The sequence below is a fragment of the Phalacrocorax carbo genome, chromosome 21 (assembly GCF_963921805.1).
Source record: "Phalacrocorax carbo chromosome 21, bPhaCar2.1, whole genome shotgun sequence".
NCBI lineage: Eukaryota > Metazoa > Chordata > Aves > Suliformes > Phalacrocoracidae > Phalacrocorax > Phalacrocorax carbo.
This window is the reverse complement of record NC_087533.1, coordinates 2634316-2645867: the sequence shown is the minus strand read 5'-3', so window position 1 is coordinate 2645867 and position 11552 is coordinate 2634316. Positions and strand designations below refer to the sequence as shown.

Genomic DNA, 11552 nt, shown 5'->3' with positions numbered 1-11552 from the left:
TGCATGCACCGGAGCACCCCGTGTTTGGGGGGGGGTATAAGATGCATACCGTGCACAGTCCTGGGCCAATGGCGTGCATGCACCAGAGCACCCCGTGTTTGGAGGGGGTCGGATGCACGGTGTGCACCGTCCTGGGGCAAGGGGGTGTGCACGAACTGGAGCACCCCGTTTGGTGGGGGGGGGGAGGGTGGCATGTAGGATGCATGCCTTGGGGGGTAGGTGCACTGTGCCCGGTGAGGGGAAGAGGGATGCACGGTGTGCAGGGTCCTGGGCCAACGGTGTGCACGCACCAGCGCGCCCCGTGTTCTGCGGGGGGGGGTAGGATGCACGCTGTGCGCGGTCCTGGCCCCGGGGGTGCACGCGCCGGAGCACCCTGTGTTTGGGGGTGGGTATAGGGTGTGCGGTGTGCACAGTCGTGGCCCCGGGGGTGCACGCACCGGAGGACCCCGTATTGGGGGGGGGGGGGTGTGTGTGTGTAGGCTCTGCCCACGCCGCTCCCGGGGGACGCCCCCGTCCCCGCGGGGTGCCCCCGTCTCTCCCGCCGCCCCGCACTACGCATGCGCCCTGCCGCCGCCGCCGCGGCCCCGCCCCCCGCCGCCGCGGTGCATTCTGGGACACAAACAAAGTGCCCGGCCGGGCGGCGCGGCGCGCGCGGCACCTCCGACCGCACGCGCGTGTCCCCCCCCCCCCCCGCCCCCCCCCCTCCGGCGCGCGCGCGCGCACCTCGCGGGGGGGCTCGCGCGCGCCTCACCCCCCCGCCCCCCCCCCCCCCCCCGCGCGCCGCCTGAGGGGGAGGCGGCGGCGGCCTCTTCCTCATCCTCCTCATCCTCCTCGTCCTCCTCCGCCGCCTCCCGCCCGCCGTCATGGCCCAGGCAGGGCCCCGGCGCGGCCCCAGATAAGGGGGCTTGGCCTCCCGGGCCCGCCGGCCCCACCGACCGCAGGTGAGCGGGGGCCGGGCCTGTGGCGGGGGGGAGGGGGGGGCGCGGCCGTTGAGGGCCGTTGGGGCGGCCGTTGGGGCCGTTGGTTCCCCTCAGGGGCGGGGGGATGGCGCCCCTGCGCGCGCAGGCGGGCGCCCACCCGGGGGAGGGCTTTGACTGCTGCACCCCGCGGGTCCGTCCCCCCTCTTCTTCCCCCCCCGCTTCCCCCCACCCCCCCGCGCCGCTCTGTCCACGCGTGTTTCCCGTGGCGGGGCGGGGATCCTGGCGTGACCGGAGTCCCCGGGGCTGCACGGCTGCGGCTGGCGCCCCCCCCCATGCACACACCCCCTCCTCCATCCCGGGGGGGTTGCACTGCGCGGTGCATTTCCTCCGCCGCCTGCACACGTGTGTCCCACTCCCACGGGGACCGTGTCACCCTCGAGCTTCCCGAGTGGGTTCTTGGGGCGGGGGTGTGTGTGTGTTACCCGGGGGGATCGTCCCCTCCCGTCGTGCCCGGTGTTTACAGCCATCCCAGGGGGTCTGCGTTGCCCGTCGAAGCCCGTGGGTTCCCTCGGCCGCCTGGGCACCCGCAAACGCGTGGTTCCGTGGGGTGGGTGGGGGGGTTGTGTCGTCCACCGCATCCCACAGGATACCTGCTGCCTCCCTTTTCCTTATGGAGGAAGAGAGGGATTCCCGCTGTCCGTTAGGCAAAGCTTGCCGACCCTTTGTTATTGGTTTTTTTTTTCCCCCTACAGCACCCCTTTCTGCGTATTATTTACTGCCCGTCTGCCAGGCTGCACAGTGCTGCCTCTCCTCGCGCCCGCGTCCACGCGTGGTGAGGCTATCATAGCACTCATCTGCCAAGATCTGTTGCGTGTTTCTCTGCTCTCCTTCCGCGGATTCGGGGTTATTTCCCTATATACAAACATAAACATTGGCAGATGCTGGGGGGGGGCAAGGGGAGGATATAGTCTGCGTCTTGCTTGCCAAAAGCCTGTTGCCTCCTTTCATACGCATCGGGCAAGGCTACCACTGCCTTGCAAAATCTGCTCTGTGTCTTTCTGCACACAGGTGTGCTGGGGAATGCCTCCGTGTTCCAGCACCGCAGCCTCTTAAACACACACCCCAGGAGGCTTCTTCCTGTCTATGAAAAGCTGCTAGGTTTTAGTTTTTCCACCCAAATAGACATGCAGGTATCTTCCACGATTCCTCCAGCCTGTCTCCTGTTTGCACTGTGGAGCTTGTTCTGCCCACTGAAGAGGGAGGGTCTGTCTCCTCCTACAGATATATATTTACGCACACCGGGGTTATCCCTCTGACTCCCTACCAAAAACCAATGCATCCTGCCTTGTGGATGTTTGCACACAGCAGGAAAGGCACGGGCAGTGTTTTGCCGGTCGCCTTGGGGAGGCGGACGGGCATTTCTCCGACACGCTTCCAGGGAGAAGGTTTCCACTGTTTGTCCTTTCATGTCTTGCATGTTCCTGCAGACACCCAGCGGCAGCTGTTTCGGTGCCTGCCCCCAGACCGTCGTACTTCCTTGCTACACGTGCCAGAGAGGTCACCCGTTCTTACCCATTTCTTATTTCTTCTCGCCTGCCTGTTACATCTTTCATGACTGAGACTTTCAACCCTTTCTTCATGTGCCCTGCCGATACCACAGTGCGATACAGTCAGGTTAAGCCTACCTTGTTTTTCCTTCTGGCTTCTGGATTTTCTTTTCTGAGCGGTCCGCCAGAGCAAAAAGAAGTAGTCGGCGTACTTCCTAGGTATCTGCAGATCCCAAGTTGGAAACTGTAGGTCTAAAGCATATTCAGTTTCTGTCTTCCAGTCATGTATGTAATTTGTCCAGTCCAGGATCTATTCTGCATCTTTCTAGAAGCCTCCTGCTTTCATAACCTTCCTCACATGAGGTCCTTGGTTTGCCATACCCACACGGCGAATTTCTCGGGTTTCCCACGTAGGTGTTTGCCCCTGATTTTTCTCTGTGCTTCCCCTGACGTGAGGCTTTTCCCTTTCCCCTTTTTTAAATTTTTATTTTATTTATCCTTGGGTGGGGTGTCTAGTACACTCAACTGTCGCTTAGGTGGAGGTCACCAGGTTCTCCTCCTGGGTTGATCCCTGGCTTATAGCTGCGTGTTTTCATAGACTAGGTGACATGTTGTTTGTTGCACGTGGGGCACGCCTGCGGCGCCAACCCTGCAAGGTGACACTGCATGGGAATGGCTCCAGTGCCAGGGGTGTCACAGGCTGGCACCCAGGAGTCTTTTAGGGTATTTCGAGTGAGATGTGCTTGTCTTCTGCTGTCGAGGTCTCTTCCTGCAGCTTGACGTCTATGTGTAACGCACATCCAAGGTGTGAGGCACCTGGAGACCTTGCCTGGGTTTAAGTGCGTCTGTTTAAGGAGGTAGAGCTGAACAAGTGTTAACCTGCTGGCTTAGCTTAGACACAGCTTTGCCGGTATAAATGCCTCCATTGATGTAAAACTGTTTATACCAGAAACCGGTTACAATGCTGTGAGTGTCTCTCCCTAGGGACTACTCCTATTTAAACAGCTGTTTTTCATCCAAAACTTTAATTGGTGCGAACACTCCAAGCAGTCCCTTTCCAGGGGAAGGGAATTTCCAGCCCTACTTTAGTCTCCCCAGGTGGATGGTGCGCGGATGCTGACTTGTCAGAAGGGAGGATCATGCTCACTTTCCCACACGGAAGGTTTCGCGCTGGTTTTGTTTACAGGGCGAGAGAATTCCTCCTCTTGTGACTCTGAGGTTTGGAGGGGGGGGAGTGTCCTTATGTATTTCTTCTGTAATACGTAAGAGTAGTAGTCAGCAAGTGAAACTGAATCCTTGCCATGTTTGTTGCAACAGGAGGTTAATCATAAACTCTGGCAACTTTTAAAAGGGGTGGTTTCATTCTGTGGTGTCTGTAGCAAATGTGTGCTGTTAGGAGGGTCTGGTCAGCTGTTTGCCAAGAGGATCAAAAGCAAATACAGCTCCCCCCACCCTCGAGTGAAGTTCAATAAGCGTCCGAACGTTATTTTTGGTTGTATCCCATGACGTGCTCGAAGGAGGCTTTTTATTTTTATGTCCTTCTTGTGAATGGACGCGTGATGCCCGTGCCGCGAGGCAAACAGTATTTGTGTGACTTGGCACGGGCAAGGAGAAGGTCTTTGGTACTTAGCGCTCGAATCGGTCGCTTCACATCTAGCATTTCGCTGGCATTGTCTGTTAACATCTGGTAAACTTCTCTTTCAATGGTCTTTGAGGCGTTTGAGTATATTTCTGGGGGAAGATCTGGCGGTGTCTGTAACTTCGCTCCTTTGGGGTGTTGTAATCCACTAGCTTAAACAAGAAGAAAGTCAAACTGTGACAAAGGAGTGATGCTCTTGCTGGCATGTGATGAGGAAGGAGATGTCCCTTGACGTAGAAGGGGTTGCCTGTTGACATTCTTTTATCTCGCCCACTTATAAGTAGGTTATCCCTGCTCAAATTATGCAACTGTGCAGACAGCCAGACTTCAGGAATTCCAAATGTTTCAACGTGTCAAGTGCTGACTTCTAAATTAAATGCCATGGTTGCAGAGTGCGTTCACAGTCTGTCGCTTGAAATATGACATCGATCTTGGAATGGTGTGTGGCTGAAAAGGGGCAGCGACTTAATTGCTTGTTTCTTTGAAAAAGTGTTGTGTAAGGTTGTGGGAACAAAACCGGGTGGGAGATGTGCCTCTACCTGTAATAGCGTTTCGATATGGAAGTAGGTGGTTAGCGTTTCAGCAGTCACAAGCAGGAAAAAAAAAACAGCCAAAAACATTGATTTACGTAAGAAGTTGAAATGCCTCGCTCTTTGTGGCTGCTGCTGTTGCCTCGAAAGATGCAGTTTCTAGCATGTAGATCTAATTAAACAGTTGTGTACTTATTGCTAAGTAAACATAGGAGTCCATTACTCTTAACTTGACTCGGAGATCAAATTGATTCTCCTAATGGTTTCACTGGACGAAAACAAATGTCTAGTACTGCTTTGTACGAGGTGCCCGAATGAAATGGTGGTGGTAGGAAACGAACTGCAAACCTGATAAAATGGCATTCGCCCGTACGGATGGGAAGAGAGGAATTGTAAATGCTCGGCATTTCATTTAATTCTTACATTCCATTTAATCAAGTTAAGGAAGTGGCTTAAACTGTGCATTATTTGTAGAGAGCGTGTTTTTAATATATTCCAATTTAGAGCTGGGGAAGTAATTATTTCACATGAGCAGGTTTATCAGAGCGCGTGAATGATGGGATAATAAGGACTGCAAAGCGTGCGTTGGGCTCAGCGTGTACTCCGTGACAGTGGCCAGAAGTAAATTGTGAGGGGGAGAGTGGAAGAGCATACGTGGACGGCCCAGTACTCGTTTCTCGGCGCATCTGCCAGTGGTGGAGGGTTTGGAGGTGGCCCAAGCTAGGGGGTATGTGCTGACAGTCATGCTTGATGGTGCCTGTTGGACTTGTCCTCTACAGGTTTGCCTAGGCCTTTTGAACAGTTTATACTGGTAGCTTCTACAGTGTACCCTGCGATGGATCCCACAACTTGTGCAAAAATAATTCCTGGGGTTTGGGTTTTTTTAACTTTAAAATGCGATGAGTGTCTCCTAGTTTTTATAGCATGAGAAAGGATACAGAATCTTTTTCCAGTCACCACCTCATTTGCAATTCTGTAGATCTTTCTGTTCTCAGTTTTCTCTCTTTGGTTTTTTGGTTTTTCATTTTTTTTTCTTTTCCAAGCTGTATTGTCCCAGTCTGTTTAGTACATCTGTCTGCGGAGGCTGTTCTACATTACATTTTTTTCCTTTGAGCTCTTCTATATTTTTTGAGGTGATTTGACCACAACATTTGTTTGCTTGCTCTGCCCAAGAAGACTGAATAAAGGCAGTTTTTTCAGAGCATTAAGAGATGCTTTCTAATAAAGGGACACTTTGTAGCTCATCTGTGATAACTTTATAAACATTTACTGTGTGTAATGTTTTATATTCCAAAGTACAAATGAACATAGTAATTGTAGTGTGAGCTCTTTTAGTGGAAGTGCAGTTACAGATACTGAAGATCTTAGTTTATCAATCCAGCTACACATGGTAGCTGATATGGCATTTTATATTTGGATATTACCAAGAGCGCTTTATGGAAAAACTGCAGTTACGGTGGGTGCTTGGCAGGGTTAAGGCTTTTGCTCGGTTTTGGAAGCATGACGGTGTCATGTTCTCTGGAAACCCAAGAGCCCTAGAAATCACCAGTGGGTTTGGGAATAACTGCTGGGTTCGGGACAAGCTGGTCCCATGTTGTGGGAAGATATTTACATAGCGTTGGAGCTCTGCAGGTCTGACAGTTTCCACAGTTTTCTTTCACTGTCTTTCCCACCCCCCCTCCCCAAGTGGCTAAATACCCCTGTTAAGAAAGACTTACTCTAAGTGGATACGGTTCTGCTGGCCAGGTTTGGCCATACAAGGGAAGAAAGTTAGAAAGCCTGTGTAGTTGGTGCTCACGTGATAATGTGATTTTTGGATAAATAGAAGGATTTTTAGATTTCAGGGCCAAGAAGGACTCCTTTTAGGCATTTATCTGCATAAATGAGTCATTAGGAAAGTAAAGGGTACGCATAGTGTTAAAAGGGTGATGACACAACCACATTCCTGCTTTGCTTAAACTTGTTCAGGATTCTTTATAACAGCTTCCGTTGGAAAGGTGGCTGCTTGTTTATGTGTCTGTGACACCTTGACTAGCTGGCCACAGTCCATGCTGTCTGGATTAGCGATGCCTTTTCGCCTCTTCAGATTGTGCACGATGTGTGACTTTGCCTTGATCTTTCCCCTTTGCTCTTTATGCAGGTTTTTCCGTGGCGTTGCTTGTCAGCGCAGGCTTCCAGTACTTTGGGCGTTAATGGGGCTAGCGTGCTTCAGGGAGATTTAAGATTTGCATTGGACTTGAGAAAAATACATTTCTTGTAGTTAACGTGGATTTCATTAAGGTGTAACGCTTCCTTGCTAATCTGGAATAAAAGCGAGAGAAGGAAAGCTGTCATTTTTTGTAATCAACCTGAATACTTCCAACAACAAAAGGGTTGACAGGTAAGCTTTGTGCTGAACTAGTAAAAACTAGCACTTAGCCAAAATTTGGCTGTCACAAACCTAATGATTGTGATATGCAGTTACAGTCATTTGTTTCTGTAAAATGAGGAGACAGGTTTGTCATTTCCAAGTGACAAAAATTAAAGCCTCGCGCACAATAAGGTGGGAGGCACAGCTTGGGGTGAGAGCGGAGAGGAGGGAATCTTCAGTTTGGTTGCGGCTGCCAGCTCCTGGGGCGTAACGTACCCAGTTAGGCCCCGGTTTTGTCTTGGAGGAAATGAAGAAATGATTTCTTTTCCAAGCGTGGTTTTCACTGTGCCATCAGTAAAAATGATGCCTGAAATGGACCCTTTTCTCTCTGAAAACACAAAGCATGTGCCCTTTCCTCTCTTCAAAGGCGCGTAGTAGGACTTGGCACTATGCTGTAAATAAGTGCACACGTGTGTGAGGAAGCACGGATGGTTTTGTTGTTTTTCTTTTTCTCCCTTAGACTTTTTCATGGATCTAATGCAGAAATGCTACCAGAACCCTCTTGAACCCTGCTAGAATATTTTGGTATGTGGATAGCAAAAACATGCCATTTTCCTTGATATTTCTTTCACACGGTGCCACCAAAAGGGGCTCGGAGAGTGTTGCTTTTGTTACTAATTTGGGAGGTTGGCTCGAGTAGTGTTTTTGATGTGTATTTTTCCTAAGTTTCTGTTGATACGCTTGCAGAGCTTCTGAAAGAAAGACTGAAATGCTGTGGGTAGCCATGGCAAAACAAGAAAAAATAGCTTTCTGGAATTAGTTTGAACTATAGAAGCTAGCTGCCACGTGACAAATAAAAGTACTTTATGGATATTTTTTGGCAATTTGCAGTACTTGGAAGAATTTAATGTTCAACTTGGTGTTTTTTTTTTGTTTTGTGTCATTCGTTTGTGCTGCTGTTAAAGACCAAAGGCTATAAAACGGAAGCCTTGCTTTTTATTACGCAGGGTGGGAAATGGTCGTGTAATGGCTTTTCTACACTGAGAAATTTGGGAAAAATTTAATCTGAATTTACATGGAGCAAAAGTGTAAAGAAGGTATTAAAATCAGATAGAAATTTTGCATGAAGGATGTCATGGAAAGAGTGGTTAAATTTGAATGTCTGCCTCAGAAGTGTAACACATCAGTCCATTCAGTGTAATCTGATTACATTCTGTGGGGCTTGCCTGCATGGGGATACGAAGAGGGCTATGAATTCAAGTGTTGTTTTTATTCCAGTAAAAAAAAAAACACCACCCAATGGAGATTTGCTCATACGTTGATGGCACAAACATCTCCAGTGTGTGCTTTCAGGGCAAGCCACTGCTAAACTAGCCATCTAATAGTTTGATCATGTGTTTTTTCAGAGAACTGGTGAAAAACAGAAACTGCAGGGCAGTGAATCCGTTGTGAAATATCTTGATACATTCTGTCTAGTGAAGTTTGCACATTAATTTTTATTATGAGAATAAATGTAACTCAGTATATAACAAGACCTTTTAGCAGTTACTGCTCGTATTGTTAAATGAGCCTCAGTTTTAAGTACTATCAGAAAATTCGCTTTTATGTGTTATATGGAACGCTAATGTGAGATTCCTGCAATGAAAAGTTCAAAGTGCTGGAGGCTGGGGAAAGTGGCATTTATCTAGTTTGCTTATTCAACCATGTGAAAGCTATATTAGGCACATAAAGTTTATACTTTGCACTGCAGCTTCAAAAAGGCAACAAGTTAGATCTGGGTCCTTTGAAGTAGTGAGTGGTGACGTTCTATCCTCTGAAAGAGCTGACTTCAAATGATCACACCAAAACTTGAAAAACTCTGTCGTGGCTAGGGAAAAACAAGCCTTGGGGCACGGACGGCGGAAATGCAGGCTAAGAAAGCGTGCGGAGTTTCTTGCGTGTCGTTAGGAATAACGAGTAGCCAGAATATTTTACCTGATTGCGTTCCCAAAGCTCTTTGCCCTGTCTGCACCAGAATGGTGCAAAGATACTGTTCTAAATTCTCCCCAGGTAAATCTTACTGAAGAATTCAGCTGGTTCATCAAACACGGAATTTGGTGGAGCCAGCGAACTTCAGTTGTGTAGAAAGGTACAGTCTTTTAAGAAAATGATGTCTTTCTTCTTTACGTATCTCTCTTGTCCTCTCGTTGTTGCATAAAAACACTGTGGCATCATATCGACGATTTACATATGGCACACACTACTGTACTGCCCTGATTATTGTAATCTCTCCTTTTAATTAGATCCTGAGATTAAGAGCTGTCTTGCTGATCAGTGCACTTACTGTATGCCCTATCAGTTCCAGCTAGTACATGTTTCTAGCTGAAACGTCTGGTTAAGTCAGATGCGCTGAAAAGATCTAAGCATAGTTTACTTGCAGACTCGTTGACGGGGAGCTGCACGGAGAAGAAAACCGCCCCAAACCCCTCTTGAGAACCTTTCAGGAGGTTAAAATAGATACTGACAAATACCTGACAAAAAAAAAAAACGAGGTGTTGAAATAGTCTGGTTGTTCTGTGGGCCTTTCAGTTAGCTGTTCGATTTAATTTAATAGTGTAGGGATGTTTCTCCAAAGTCACTTTTAACTGGTTAGCTTCCAGATGATAGGCCAAGTCAGTTACTAGCTCCCTAGTGGATAATGTTGAGGTTGTAATTTCATACTGTTGGATTTCCCGTGAATGTTGTTCTGTTCCTGGGGCTCCAATTCTCAGTTACTTGTTTTTAGGCTTGTATAAATCTTAACCTTTTCATCAGCGTTTTTCTGAGCCAGTGCCTTTACGGCAACAGTCAGAGATCATTGCCAAAACAAGTCCTTGTGGCACTTCACAGGTAAATTCTTTAACCTGTTATTTCAGGTAGATAAATTAGGTCTCTACAGCTGGCTCCTTAGCTGCAGCTTGTCTGTTCATCTCCTTGTTTTCTCTAACAGCTCCGTAAGTTGTGTTATTCAAACATTTTAATGAAGTTCTCATCATACGTGGCATTTCCTTTTTTTCTGAAAAACACCTTATCAGGGCAGTTTGACACACTGTAGCTTTAGTAAACACAGGTGGTGTCCCAGTCTCTGTTTGTTTTCTTACTCTTCATTCTTTTCTTCAGATTGTTTCCATTTAGCCAGACTTCTGCAGTTGTATACAAACACCTATAATCATGTATCTTTGAGAGGTGAAAACATCTCTATATTTTTAAATAATCAGAGTTTCTGCACTAAATATTTGAGAGATGAAATGAACACAGTGTGAATGTTGCCAAGCTTTCTGGCAGGTGTGTGCCACAAAGCGAGACAGTCTTTGAACAGGCCTGCCTCTCCTGGTACGCTAGCACCTTTTCCTTGAGAATTAAAGTATCGGTTTGCGTGTTTGTAATCGCAGCAGTGTCTGATGGAGACATTTTTAGATTGACTTCTAATGAAAGGAGTGGTAACACATTTTACACACCTACAACGTGATCTTTAATCTTCAAGTTTTATCTAGACTAGGAGTTGTAGCTATGCTTTAATCTTCTTGCTGTATTAATCCAGCACACTCAGTGCCTATGTACAGAGCTCTCTGTCAGTGGTTCCCAAGATTTTTTGGTTACAAGCTGTTGTCAGCTCTCAGCTTTCCCCATTAGTCAGAAGGCCCTGCTGCTGGCCACGGCCATTTACAATGCTGTGCAGACTGATTTTTGTTGCCCAGAAGCCAATGGGACCATTTAGCAGGTTAAATTTCGCTACGTGTGACTTGAATTCCAGCTCTGTGACACTTCCACAGTTAATAACTTCCCGATTTATCTGTGAATCAGTTATCTGCTATAGCGCTGCCTCATGACAGCTGTGAGTTTGTCAGCTGTAGGGACCAAAACTCATCATCTGCCTCTCATTTGCCCGAGGCATAAGTGGTGTGCAGTTCCTGCAATAGAAATTAGAAAGAAAGGTTTACAGTAGGATTAAATTCTCTTGCCAATTTGAGATCAGTCAGAAGAAACTCCTGCAGGCTGCTTCCTGTGGGCCATATATACGGGATGATAAGGGACAAGAATAAATCTAGAAGTGTCACTTTCAGAAGGAAATAACAAGCCAGAGCTGCACGAAAGTCTGCTGCAAGTATGCGGCTGCTGGTGAAGTTAATGAATGTGGCCTTGGCATCTGTAATCTATTACAGTCAGGCAGATGACTTCTTAATTCTGCCAGATGCAGGGTTTGGAAGAGCTCCTTTCTGAGTTCCAGGACATGCTTGGAGCTTTCAAACAGATACAGTCTGCAAGAGACAAGCTGGAAGATGTGTCGGCCCAAATTGGTAAGTTCTGTGTCTTGTTCCGTTCCATCACTGGGAAGTTTTCAAAGGTTTGTGGGGGTGTAGTTATCAACAGATCCACCTCCATTTGGGTGCACATGTTTCCGTCCTCTGCTGTGTGCTGGGCTCTAATGTAGGCTCCTCCTCTTCCTATCAGTCTGCACCTAGGCTCTCTACATCTGATATCTCCTGCCACGCTGTTGGAACACGACTGCTAAATTTTTACATCTGACTTCCCCATTTCCATGCAAAT

General features: G+C 48.1%; 1 protein-coding gene across 6 annotated transcripts in view; it reads left to right on the top strand.

The window, feature by feature from the left end:
• Positions 1-741: 741 nt before the first annotated feature.
• ZBTB44 (zinc finger and BTB domain containing 44) overlaps positions 742-11552 on the top strand; it is a 41668-nt gene continuing 30857 nt past the window's right edge. For 2 of the 6 annotated variants that reach the window (XM_064471023.1, XM_064471022.1), the window contains exon 1: positions 742-941. The gene's annotated coding sequence lies outside the window, so the exon portion shown is untranslated. Of the gene's footprint in view, positions 942-3868; positions 4155-11552 lie in introns of those variants that run through there. The other 4 variants (XM_064471018.1, XM_064471024.1, XM_064471019.1 and 1 more) reach the window with 3 other exon arrangements.